The sequence below is a fragment of the Periplaneta americana genome, chromosome 10 (assembly GCF_040183065.1).
Source record: "Periplaneta americana isolate PAMFEO1 chromosome 10, P.americana_PAMFEO1_priV1, whole genome shotgun sequence".
NCBI classification, from domain to species: domain Eukaryota; kingdom Metazoa; phylum Arthropoda; class Insecta; order Blattodea; family Blattidae; genus Periplaneta; species Periplaneta americana.
Window position 1 is genome coordinate 54,509,817 of NC_091126.1, and position 13,432 is coordinate 54,523,248.

General features: G+C 35.9%; 1 protein-coding gene across 3 annotated transcripts in view; it reads left to right on the plus strand.

Moving 5' to 3' along the window:
• LOC138707698 (protein zyg-11 homolog B-like) overlaps positions 1-13,432 on the plus strand; it is a 102,767-nt gene that overhangs the window by 10,837 nt on the left and 78,498 nt on the right. The window contains exon 1 of one of the 3 annotated variants that reach the window (XM_069837518.1): positions 5,686-5,815. The exons of the other annotated variants lie outside the window; for them this stretch is intronic. The gene's annotated coding sequence lies outside the window, so the exon portion shown is untranslated. Of the gene's footprint in view, positions 1-5,685; positions 5,816-13,432 lie in introns of those variants that run through there. 3 annotated transcript variants of the gene reach the window in all.

Sequence of the window (13,432 nt, forward strand, 5' to 3'; positions counted from 1 at the left end):
GGGGCCTGAGCCCAGGGCGGCAAAATTTTGTGAAAGAGAAACATCTAGCTGAAAATAAATTCGCACATACACAAAAAGGAAAAGGAAAAGAGTAAGGAACTACTTGTATGCTTCTCAGTCAGACCCATGATCGTTTGAATTATCTAGCTGTACTAGACTAGACGGCATTTCGGAAGGCGGTTAGCTTCTATATGCGCCGTAGCATTTCTGGTATGTGACGTCACAAGCTTGTACAGTAAAACCAATCAGAATCAGTCTATAACAAGTACTTCCCGCTTCGTTTGTTCACGTGTGAGTGTTTCAATATATTGAATAAGTAAAAGTAACATTTACTGTGTGTATGTAAGGTAAATAAATGGAAGAAGAGACTGTAAAAGACAAGTATTACACAAGCAAGCGCGGAAAATAGTGTTTAAGGTGTATAATTATTTTAAAAACGTTAACGAGTAGAACGCTGCCGGCCATCTTGATGCTGGCAGCAACGTTGCCAACATGCAAGAAAAGACTGCAGAAGCATGTGGTGTGGGATTGAGAACCGTTCAAAGAATATTGTTAGTGAAGGAAAGAGGGTTTGTTTGATGTCATGCTTATAGAAATCAACGGCTAAGGTCATTATTGTCTTTTGATAATTTAAATTCTCTCCTACGCTATTTGTATTGCACGTGCTCGTGAAGTACGATGTGACAATGTTGTACGCTGCCTTGCTCTCTCTATCTGTCTCTCTCGACGCAAACGCTAGCAGACGACCGCCTTCCGAATTGCCGTCGACTCTAGACTTTGAGAATGTAATTTTTTTTATAACGTGTTTGCTAATAACAAAGGCAGTAAGAAAACCAACCTCTGATATTCTTTGTTGCCTGACTGATTAATTTTGTTGCTGCTATTGCGTTATATCGTTTGTGGTCATTAGTATATATTCAGTGTTTGTATCCTGAATTCTGGGTCCTGTTCAATAAAGTTGATAAGTCCTACAATCATGACAATTCTACGGATATGTCAGAATATTGCAGGATTTGTTTTCTGACAATTCGTACCTGCTTTGACAAATATAATATGTGAATTGTCAACAGAGTTTCATAAACATGACAATGACAGATAAAGTATGTGTAAACATGTAAAATCAATAGCAAATTATTTCTTCCTATTCATTTTATATTTTTATAAATGTAATGGATATGAGACGAGCTGATCGGATGATCTATAATGCATGCTATCATTGAATTTGTTGAAATTAGTGACAACCGTTAGAAATTGAATTATGAACAGCGAAAAAATTACAATTAATTCCAAATTTTACTAAGAAAGCAACGACATCCCTATCAATAAATGGAGCCTCAGTTTCAAAGAATGCATCCATTTTTTTATCAAGTACTCATTGATAATTGTATCCACTCTTGTCAAATTGGCTGCTCTCATGAAGAGCTATGGAATGATTTCGATAAGCTACATGTATCAGTAGTTAAGTGATACTGAGCTCCATTTCCCATCCAGTCCAAGAACACATACTAATAATTATTTTGGATCAAGTGTTTTATTTATTTTATTTTGTGCAACAAATATCCTATTTTGCTCATATTTTCAGTTGATGTTTTGCTGATACGAAATTTATCTATGAATACAAACTCATTGAAACTGTAATTTAGATTTATCCTTTTTTAAAAAACCTTTGCATTACTTGGTTCCCTCTATAATCATTATTTTCTCTGCTGCTGCTAGTATTGAACATGACACTTAAAATAAATATTTTCCCCAAAATCCACACCAATATTCAATAGTCTCAATTACTGTAAAATATAGCTTAACTACTGCAATAATAAATTGTCAACTTCCTATCATATAGAAAACATGTGTCAGAATTTCATGACAATTCTACATGGTAGAATTGTCAACAAATGAATTGATACTTTTCTGTTTCATAAAATGATATGTTAGAAAAGTCTTGACAAATTGTAAAATTTTACCTGTCATTGTAAAACTTTTATGAAACGGAATCTGACAAATTGTCACGATTTTTCCTGACAGGCGGAATCTTTTATGAAACAGAAATTTGAAAATTTGTAGAGTCGTCATTTGTTACTTGTCAGAATGATATATTTACAATTGTCAAGTTTTTTTTAAATAAGCCCCTGGACTTACTACAACTAGCATGACACTTGTTAAGGAAATCTTCCTATTCTGATTTCAAGTTAGTACCACAGTCTAGTATATACAGTCACAAAGCTTGAGTTGTGAGGGTGCTAGGAACAATAGACTGTGCCGGTACTATTTCGCATTGTCTGTAATGAGGCGATATTAGCGATCCTAGTGGCTAGCAACTATCTATGGATGCATATTTACTACGTATTGAGCTTCGTGACTGTATATACTAGACTGTGGTAGTACCCTAAAGCAGCATCTACATGGTTCAGTTTTCCATGCGCGTACGCATGCAATCTGGAGAGAATATGGAAAGAATCAAGTTGAAAACGCACGTTCAATTAAGATCCATACAGATTTTTTGTCTCATTATGCGCCATGTTGAACGTCATCTTCTACGTATATCAGTTACACCATATTTTGATTGCAGACAGCATTATTGGTTGTATAGAACTATCTAAAAATGTTGATTGTGGTGTGCATGTATTATGCATGTTAAAAATATTACGTTTTAACTTTATTTCATCATTTGTTATATTTTTTTTAACAATAAATAAACTATGTTAAAAATAGCGTATCGTTATCTTAATTCCAAAACCTCGTAACTCGATCCATCTACTGACAAAGCAGTGAAGCTTAATTTAAAATACTAGTGCTAATATTGGGTTACTATGAAACCACTTAATTTCTCTCTCTGTGAATACACTTTCAAAACGCGCAAAAAGTGAAAATCGAGATTCGAATGAAGTTTTGGAGTTAAAGTAACGATATACAGAGTAGAAGGTAATCTTTTACAATCTTTATGGGATATGATATCTCGAATTGTAACAAACAAAAAAGCTTAATAATATTCTGTTCCCAGAAGGGCGGTTTTCGAAAAAAAAAAAAATGGTATTTTGTAACTCAAAATTTTGATTAGGTTTTTCATGAAACTGCCCAAATTGGGTTTTTATCTCATGTAGTATGATAGAGTAAAGCTATGTATGGCCATGTTACAGCAGTATTTGCATGGAAAATGACAGATTTCGAATAAATCGCGTTAATAGCCGTGTACACATTGCATGGGAACAAGGCTGTGACACGCTGGCAACACTGTTTCTTACGTATGCGAACCATGTGGCCGAGCTAGGTGTACGGAGCGAACGATACGCTTATATTCACCTCGTCATTAGTTGCAGGCTACGTGCAGTTCGAAGCAGTTGAAACACAACGAGATGCCACAGTTTTCTAATCTATCTGGACATGTTATTAATTTATGACGAAACTGGTCACAATGCCGCTGCAGCTGCTCGCTTATACCGTGACAGATAACTGGATCAGGAGTGTGAAAGTTGTAGACGCGCAACTGGTGGACACTTTGAACAATACCTTTAAAAGACACTGTAGAGAATGGTGTTCAAAATTTAACAGTGTACCTTACATTAATGTGTATCATTTTCATTTAGTTTCAAAGTTGTTTATTTCTTCCAAACATTGTATTGTAATTGGGTTGGAGTGACATCAACTGTGTGATACTCAATGTAAAATAATACTGTATTTAAAGGATTAATTTTGTTTTATGCATAATTTTTCATTCTACTGTATTATTGATGAAATTTCCTTTAAAATGTAACAAACTACGTGTTTTTTTCGTACTAAATTTAGTGCTAAAACGATCCAATACGGAACGTTTCATCATAGATAACGAATAACATCGTTCATGTAATTAACATGTTTCGGTTAGCCTACATACATTTTGATTTGACTGCATTCTCAACAATGTTTTTGTTTACAAAACGGTATGTATACATATCATCTCAAAATCCCTGCCAAGTAGGTGATTGGAGCGGCTTTCAGTATGCTGGGATGCAATGATCTCACGAAGTAATCACTGCTACTGTCTACAACGTTGCAAAATGGCAACATTCGTTTTCTCGAAATATTACAAAAACTATTGGTCGTATGAAAAAATATTATTTGACAAAGCGTTCCCAAGTGACATGTGTTATGTGTGTGAATGATTGTGAAAGGTTACCTTCCACCCTGTATAGAGTAAATGAAACTTTAAAACTAATGTGAACTAATGTTCATTAAATTCATTAGTTTGCTTTATATCAAGTAAATGAGCAATTTATTCAGCAATAATTAAGGAATTTAAAAATAACTATTTCATTAAAATGGGGGGGGGCTAGAACCGCCTTTGACCCATGGCGATGGGTAACTTGCAATGTTCCATGCGCTCTCATTTTTAGTGGAAAAAGGCATGCTTAATTGAATGCGTTTCGTTCACTCTTGCGTGCATTGCTGGAATGCGTAAAGTTGAAAGAAAAGTTGAAGGGTGTAGATGCAACTTTACTTCTGTGTGTTTCGCTTGCGATATTTTTCTACTACGCACATGCCTGCTTCAGGTAGTAGTATGTGTTAAATTGTTGTTATATGCCACTTTTTTACAGTTTGACTCTTACAGGTCTAAGATTTGCTTATGTGATTTAGTGGAGGGCGCAATTTTTTTTTTTCGGGGCCATGGGTGTAGCACTACTCAAATACGGAGCTGACTGTAGGTATATTATTTAACATAGGATTACAAAACTGTAGTTACATAAAAAAATCTCACCACGGGTTTTTTGACATGCTGCAGTTGCTCTACATCTACTGTATGTGCCCCTCTATTGACTCTGCAGTCTGCACACATCAGCTCTCTAATAAAGTTCGTCCCACACTCGATGTACACTTAACGGCAAAAAGAATGGGCCGGCCGACAATTTCTAAGTTCCAGAGACATAACATTGCGCATGCTCGTCTCGTCAAAGCCGTAGTTCACTAGGTAACACATAATTAAACCATTTAAATTTGCTGTATTTTGTTTAAGAGTCTAAAATATGTTATAAAATCGAATGGAGGATTGATTCTAGATACATCAGGGCCTCTGAAGAGTGAAATAATAATACAATTCATACATACAAAATCAACCGAAGCGAATAAGAACAGGAAAACCAAGTATTATGCCAAAACGTTATTAACAGTCTCAGTAGCGTACGTCGTTACGGCATTGGTTTATTGAACGAGTTAATAGTATTAGCTGAAGGTTCGAATCTCCTACAGTTTTTTTAATTACAAATTTGCCATCATATATGTCTCGCAAAGCTATTTTTATGTGGCGACATCTCTTAGAATATGCCCAAACCCTAATAAATAATAAACCTCCCTCCCTTCCAAGCAATACTCCTGTCTGTTAATAAAACGTTCTGTCTCGTCATTACGCTTGAAGAAGGCAGAGTTACAGCAACTCCGTCAACAAGTCATTGCCCTGGTTCGCGTAGGTTATTCTGCGTCGATGGCGGCGAGAGAGATTGGAGTCCCATTGTTAACTCCTAAGCGGTGGGCCAAATTTTTTATCGAGAATGGTGAAGTTGTGAATCGTCCCATTACTGGTCGGCCGCGTATCTCTACAAGGGAAGAGGACGCCATGTTATTGAGAGAAGTTGAGGATCACCCCTTTAGACCTACCTCTCAACTGAAGATGGCGTCCAACTTTCCAGGTTCCTCACACACCATGAGGAGACGTTTTAGAGAGCGTGGCATTCGGTGTCGTCGAGCTGTGAGGAGAGAACATTTGACGATGGGTCATGCCATGGACAGTCTAGCGTATGCTACTCTTGGACAGGACTCCGATTGGAGAAACGCCATTTTTTCCGACGAGGTAAGTGTCTCCAGTAGCAACGATGGTCCTGCCCTAGTTTATCGTATGGATGGCCACCGATACGATGAATGCTTCGTGGGACGACTGAATAGGTCGGGTCGCGTGTTGGGGGTGGATGTCATACGGTAGCGCAGGACTTCTGGAACGCTTCCACGGTCGGTTTACGGCAGATGTCACGAACACATTTTGGCAAATGTAATGATCCCTTCCGCCCGAGAACGATATCCAGAAGGAACACTTTTCTTCCAGCAGGATAATCACCCGGTACACACCGCCAACCGGATTCAAAGATGGTTTACGAGGAGGCCTGTTGTCGACTTGGTCGACTGGCCTCCAAAATCACCAGATATGAATCCGATTGAAAATTTGTGGGCTATAGTCAAAGGGATCCTACGCTCTAATTGGGCAGAACCCGTTCGGACAGCTGACGAATTGTGGGACAGAGTTCTAGATGCGTGGGAGGAGGTGCCATGAATTTAGAACTGTTCCATAATCTTGTGGACTCCATGCCGCACAGAATGAGGGCAGTTGTTGACGCAGGTGGATTGTGGACGAGATATTTTTTTTTTGTTACTATATTAACAAATTGTTTGTTTTTTGTTTTTTTAAATTATTTATGTTTATATGCGTCCGGTTTTTAGGATTTGAAACAAGTATTTTTATTTATACAGGCCACAGGCATAACGAAGTTTATGAACAAATGCCATTTCATATTTAAACTAATAAATTAATAAAAAATTAAAATAAAAAAAATAATAATTTTACTATACCCGGAGGCGAACTCACAACCTCTGGTACAGATGTCAGACATCTTACCACTGGGCCACACACAGCTCGTAAGGTTTACTACATTATAGATGCATGACTTTCAATGAAGAGACAAAACAGCAATGCCTTGCAGTGTGTTACGTTTACACGAGTGAACCGCGCGATAGAACTTAGCATTTCTATCGACCAAGAGTCGGCCCATTCTTTTTGCCGTTAGGTGTACCATGTTTCTGTCAATTTCAGGAAAGGTGTTAATGTTGCAATTCCTAAATTCTGGCAGATCAGCCGGTTATGGTGGCATAAACACTGAATCCTTTACATACTCCTACACAAAAATAAAGTCACAATGAGCTAAGTCGGGAGAATCTGAGGTCATGATAGCTGTTCGTGATCATCATTCCCGATACAACCAATCCATTGGTTTTGCAATCTGGTATTTACGAAGTCACGAACGTGAACACGGAACACTGGCCTGTACGCTCTCAACTCCCTCAGATACAGGAGGACGACCCATTGATTAATCTTCACCGAGACATATATTATGCTCTTTTTTGTGAAGAAATTTCTTGTCACACTATCTTAGCTAAACAGATTTGTCGTCTTAATGCTTTGGCTTGTGTAGAGTCTGCCATACTACAGCACAGACGCTGATCTCCACAGTGGCAAGTGCGTCTGTTCATCGTTTATGTTCAGTATACTATGTTCATATGCTTAGGCACATACAGGAGATATATTTTTATAGGGTTATTATAGAGCGAGACAAATCTCGGCATTGTTTTCATGCGAAATGGTATGGACCTACTGTAAGTTGTGACTCACGTACCGTACGAACCGCCAACCTTAAACAGTAACATAAATTTTATGAGAATGGTTTTGTGGTAACACATGTATACATTATGAACGTAATTATCAGTAACGATCAACATATCGTAAGGATTTGCTAACTAATTTCTAGCGCGTACACGCATGATTTGGTGCGATGATGTGGGAGGTGGTAAAACTTCACTCTTTGTTTATCTCAGAATATTTCTTGTCTGGAATTCAGTGTAGCTATTTGGCATATGTCCTCAGTCATTATGTCATACTTTGCAGTACGGGACATAAGTTAATTATGGTATATGTAACGGTTCTACAGGGACATCATTTTATTTTTACTTCAATTTTTATTGTACCTGAGTTTTTGAATGTACTTCACTCCCACCCCCTTTACTAGTAAACTTCCAACTGTTCTCCTCACAGTATCAAGCGTATACAGTCAAAGTCGCCTTAAGGTCGTAGTAAACACAAACAGTATTGAGTTAGTGAGTATAGTACGTTCCAGAAATATGTTCGCGTTTTCCAGTGACGAAAGAGCTTTCAATATTGAATCATATTTTCGCACAGGTACTGTCGTCCGTTTCCCTACGTCGCATCCCGATTTCCCTCACCCGCAACTGTTTAAAATAACTTAATTAAAAGTAATTAACTGTCACGTGATTTCCCCCCTTTCTACGATCCTTCGACATAACCACTTGGACGGACAGTAGATAGCATGTCTGAGTAATGTTACCTGTGCGGGTCGGGCAGAGGTGAAGATTGAATTTACAGTACGTAAGGTACTCTTAGATAGATAGATAGATAGATAGATAGATAGATAGATAGATAGATAGATAGATAGATAGATAGATAGATAGATAGATAGATAGATAGATAGATAGATAGATAAGATTAGATTTAGATAGATAGATAGATAAGATTAGATTTAGATAGATAGATAGATAAGATTAGATTTAGATAGATAGATAGATAAGATTAGATTTAGATAGATAGGATTAGATTAGATAGGATTAGATTAGATAGGATTAGATAGATAGGATTAGATAGATAGATAGATAGATAGATAGATAGATAGATTGGATAGATTAGATTGGATTAGATAGATAGATAGATAGATAGATAGATAGATAGATAGATAGATAGATAGATAGATAGATAGATAGATAGATAGATAGATAAGATTAGATAGATTAGAATAGATAGATAGATAGATAAGATTAGATAGATTAGATAGATAAGATAGATTAGAATAGATAGATAGATAGATAGATTAGAATAGATAGATAGATAGATAGATAGATAGATAGATAGATAGATAGATAGATAGATAGATAGATAGATAGATAGATAGATAGATAGATAGATTAGCTTAGATAGATAGATAGCTTAGATAGATAGATAGATTAGATAGATAGATAGATAGATAGACAGATAGATAGATAGATAGATAGATAGATGGATGGATGGATGGATGGATGGATGGATGGATGGATGGATGGATGGATGGATGGATGGATGGATGGATGGATGGATGGATGGATGGATGGATGGATGGATGGATGGATGGATGGATGGATGGATAGATGGATGGATGGATAGAATAGATAGATTAGATAGATAGATTAGATAGATAGATTAGATAGATTAGATAGATAGATAGATAGATAGATAGATAGATAGATAGATAGATAGATAGATAGATAGATAGATAGATAGATAGATAGATAGATAGATAGATAGATAGATAGATAGATCAGATAGATAGATAGATCAGATAGATCAGATAGATAGATCAGATAGATCAGATTAGATAGATAGATCAGATTAGATAGATAGATCAGATAGATCAGATAGATAGATCAGATAGATAGATCAGATAGATCAGATTAGATAGATAGATCAGATTAGATAGATAGATAGATAGATAGATAGATAGATAGATAGATAGATAGATAGATAGATTAGGTTAGATTAGATTAGGTTAGATTAGATTAGGTTAGATTAGGTTAGGTTAGATTAGGTTAGGTTAGATTAGATAGATAGATAGATAGATAGATAGATAGATAGATAGATAGATAGATAGATAGATAGATAGATAGATAGATAGATAGATTAGATAGTTAGATTAGATAGATAGATAGATAGATAGATAGATAGATAGATAGATAGATAGATAGATAGATAGATAGATAGATAGATAGATTAGATTAGATTAGATTAGATTAGATTAGATTAGATATTTATTAGCCTTAGCAAATACAATGATTTCATGGCATCGTCAGAGTGAATACATAATAAATATGCGGTTACATACATGTTATTCCGACATACAAGATGTCTACAATAATATACAAATAATATACAATCAACACATTCTGTAATGAAGTCAATTCTCCATAGTTTTCTTCAGACCATTATTTGTACAAAGTTCTTGGTTTCCTTATCTTCTTGGGCAGTCTCACCCCAGACATGAATCAGACAGAAAAGAAGAGCAGTAAACACAAAAGAAGATACTAACTACTGTAAGCTAAATTTGGAGTGCTAAACTAAGATACTCATTGACAGTAAAAGGCATAGGTATAGAATTATTTCAACATGAGTTACTAGTACGATGGACGAAACTGGTAATTGGAATTAGATGTAATAGTCTGTAGTGCGATAACATGCACAAAAGAACTGAAGCCTGTATCGAAATGAACTGCCACCATTTTCAAAAATGTGTTTAAATATCCATATTATGATTATTTTTCAATTTAACTTCATTCTCTATATTGGACGCTAATGTGCTGTAGACAGTATAATATACAATGCATAATGAATACGTTCGCATGGAAACTCAGTTCGTGAGTAAAAACACTTATTGTTAATACTGTACTGTATTTTGATTAAACAAAAACCTAATGAAAATGATCAAACTCAAAATTACGATATCTCCTAGTTTACGTAAATGGCTGAACTGTTTTCCTTCCCTCCTATACCTAGTAAAGTGATTTGTTTGTATTTTACGTCAGTATCATCGAACTTCAATCGTGGAAGGGGGTAGCAAACGGTGTTTCCGGCTCTGAACCATTAATCCAAAGGTATAGCCAGGTTAATATAAAAAAATGTTAGTAAAAATAAAATGATGTCCCTGTATTTGTGAGACTTACGTTGGAATTGCTGTAAATGAACATCTAAAAACTGTACTGGAGATAGAGTGACAGTATATACAGGGTGTAACGAAAAAAGTTGGCAAAACTTCTGGTATGATTCCTCGTGTATAGAAGAAAAATGGTTATATCAACATGGGTCTGGAAATGCTTGGTTTCTGAGTAGAACATGTAAGTCATAGTGCACTCCAGTACGTTGGTTTGCTGGAATTATTTTTTATTTATTCTGTTTACATTTCCTTAGATGAACTGTTCAAAATGTCCACCTTTTGCCTGAATACAGGCTTCATCTCATCTCATCTCATCGAACATGTTTTTAAATTCCAACCATAGTTCTTATTGTCTAACAGCCTTGCAGAATCCGCGGATAGACAGATCCTTCATTATCCACACAAGTCGAATACACCAACGATTTAAAGTGCCTCCACAGAAAGAAGTGCAGTGGGTTGAGATCTGGTGAGCGTGGAGGCCAAGCATGTTCGGATCTTTATGAGATGATGAGCTGCGGCCTGTATTCAGGTAGAAGATGGACATTTTGGACAGTTCATTTAAGGAAATAAAATGCATCATAATTCCAAGAAACAAACGTACTGGAGTGCACTACAGTCATACTATTGCAAACTCTACTCAGAAGCCAAGCATTTCCAGACCCATGCTGATGAAATCATTTTTTCTTGTATACATATGAGGAATCCATAGATGAAATTTTTCCTACTTTTTTGTTACACACTGTGTGTGCGTGCGTGCGTGCATGCGTGCGGGCGGGCGCACAGGCGTGCATGTGAGAGGGAGATATACTATAGATTTTTATTGTGAAAGTATTTAAACATTTTCGTAAAAAATTATTAAATGTAATGCTTATGGTTAAGAACAAGGTTTAAGCTACAGTCGCATTTGTCGCGTTTTGCTACTCGACTTCTAAAAATGCAACTAACTTTCAATGTAAATGTCCAACAATGCGACAGTCACATTGGACTTCAAAAACGAAGATGGTAATGGATAAAATGAAGTCGGAGATGTGTATGAACTAATTAGTTCTGGAGAATTTGAATTTAAATGAAATAGTGATGGAATGGGCAATGTTCAAAAAGGTATTGAGTATTAGATGTTCAGGAATGAATTTCAGTGAGTTGGTACAATTCATGTAAGTTAATAAGTTCAGTGAACAATTTCTTCTACAGTACCTGGCCACATTGTTATAAACACTCACATTTTTACTATACTTTACATATTACTTCCTCATTTGAACTCTGGTTTCCTTTCTGAAGCAGAATTCACATTACATATTTAATTTTTAAACAATATTAAGTAAAATTACAATTATAACAATGTTATTTCAAGAAATATTGATAAATAACCAACCACACCTCATTTTTACAGAAATTTCAGTATTTCGTTCGACCTCGTTTGGCTTTAATTACAGCTTCAATTCTCTTTGGCATGCTTACAATACACTTCTGTATTATTTCCTGGATCCTCTCATTGTGATTCCAAACATGTATCAGCCTTTTAATAAGTGGAACTCTGGTAGTAATAAATTCTTTTGCTATCTCTCTTTTTACGAGTTTCCAGACGTTCTCAATGGGATTCAAGTCCGGTGAGTTTCCTGGCCATGGCAAAAGTGAAATGTTTTTGGAAGCCAGAAACGTTTTGACTCTCCTAGCAGTGTGGCAAGGTGCACCATGTTGCTTAAAAATATATTTCTCCCCATTTGGGAACCATTCGTTCAGCTGAGGGATAAGCCTGTTTTCCAATACCTGGATATATTGATCTTGTTTCATTGTTCCCTGAACAATGTAGAGTCGTCCTGAACCTTTGCTTGATATCACAGACCATATCATGACTGATATTGGGTGTTTAACTGTGTTAACCAGGCATCCAGGAGCAAAATTTTCTCCCTTTCGTCGACGAACAAACATTGTTTTGTCCATCAAACACTGAAAGGTTGATTCATAGGAGAAACAAACCTGAAAATTGTCAAAGAAACTGATAAAAACTCTAAATTTTGTCTTTAAGTATTAAATACTGTACTTAAAAATACAAAATTTAGAGTTTTTATCAGTTTCTTTGACAATTTTCAGGTTTGTTTCTCCTATGAATCAACCTTTCAGTGTTTGATGGACAAAACAATGTTTGTTTGTCGACGAAAGGGAGAAAATTTTGCTCCTGGATGCCTGGTTAACACAGTTAAACACCCAATATCAGTCATGATATGGTCTGTGATATCAAGCAAAGGTTCAGGACGACTCTGCATTGTTCAGGGAACAATGAAACAAGATCAATATATCCAGGTATTGGAAAACAGGCTTATCCCTCAGCTGAACGAATGGTTCCCAAATGGGGAGAAATATATTTTTAAGCAACATGGTGCACCTTGCCACACTGCTAGGAGAGTCAAAACGTTTCTGGCTTCCAAAAACATTTCACTTTTGCCATGGCCAGGAAACTCACCGGACTTGAATCCCATTGAGAACGTCTGGAAACTCGTAAAAAGAGAGATAGCAAAAGAATTTATTACTACCAGAGTTCCACTTATTAAAAGGCTGATACATGTTTGGAATCACAATGAGAGGCTCCAGGAAATAATACAGAAGTGTATTATAAGCATGCCAAAGGGAATTGAAGCTGTAATTAAAGCCAACGAGGTCAAACAAAATATTGAAATTTCTGTAAAAATGAGGTGTGGTTGGTTATTTATCAATATTTCTTGAATTAATATTGTTATAATTATAATTTTACTTAATATTGTTTAAAAATTGAATATGTAATGTAAATTCTGCTTCAGAAAGGAAACCAGAGTTCAAATGAGGAAGTAATATGTAAAGTATAGTAAAAATGTGAGTGATTATAATAATGTGGCCAGGTACTGTAATTGATTTATACA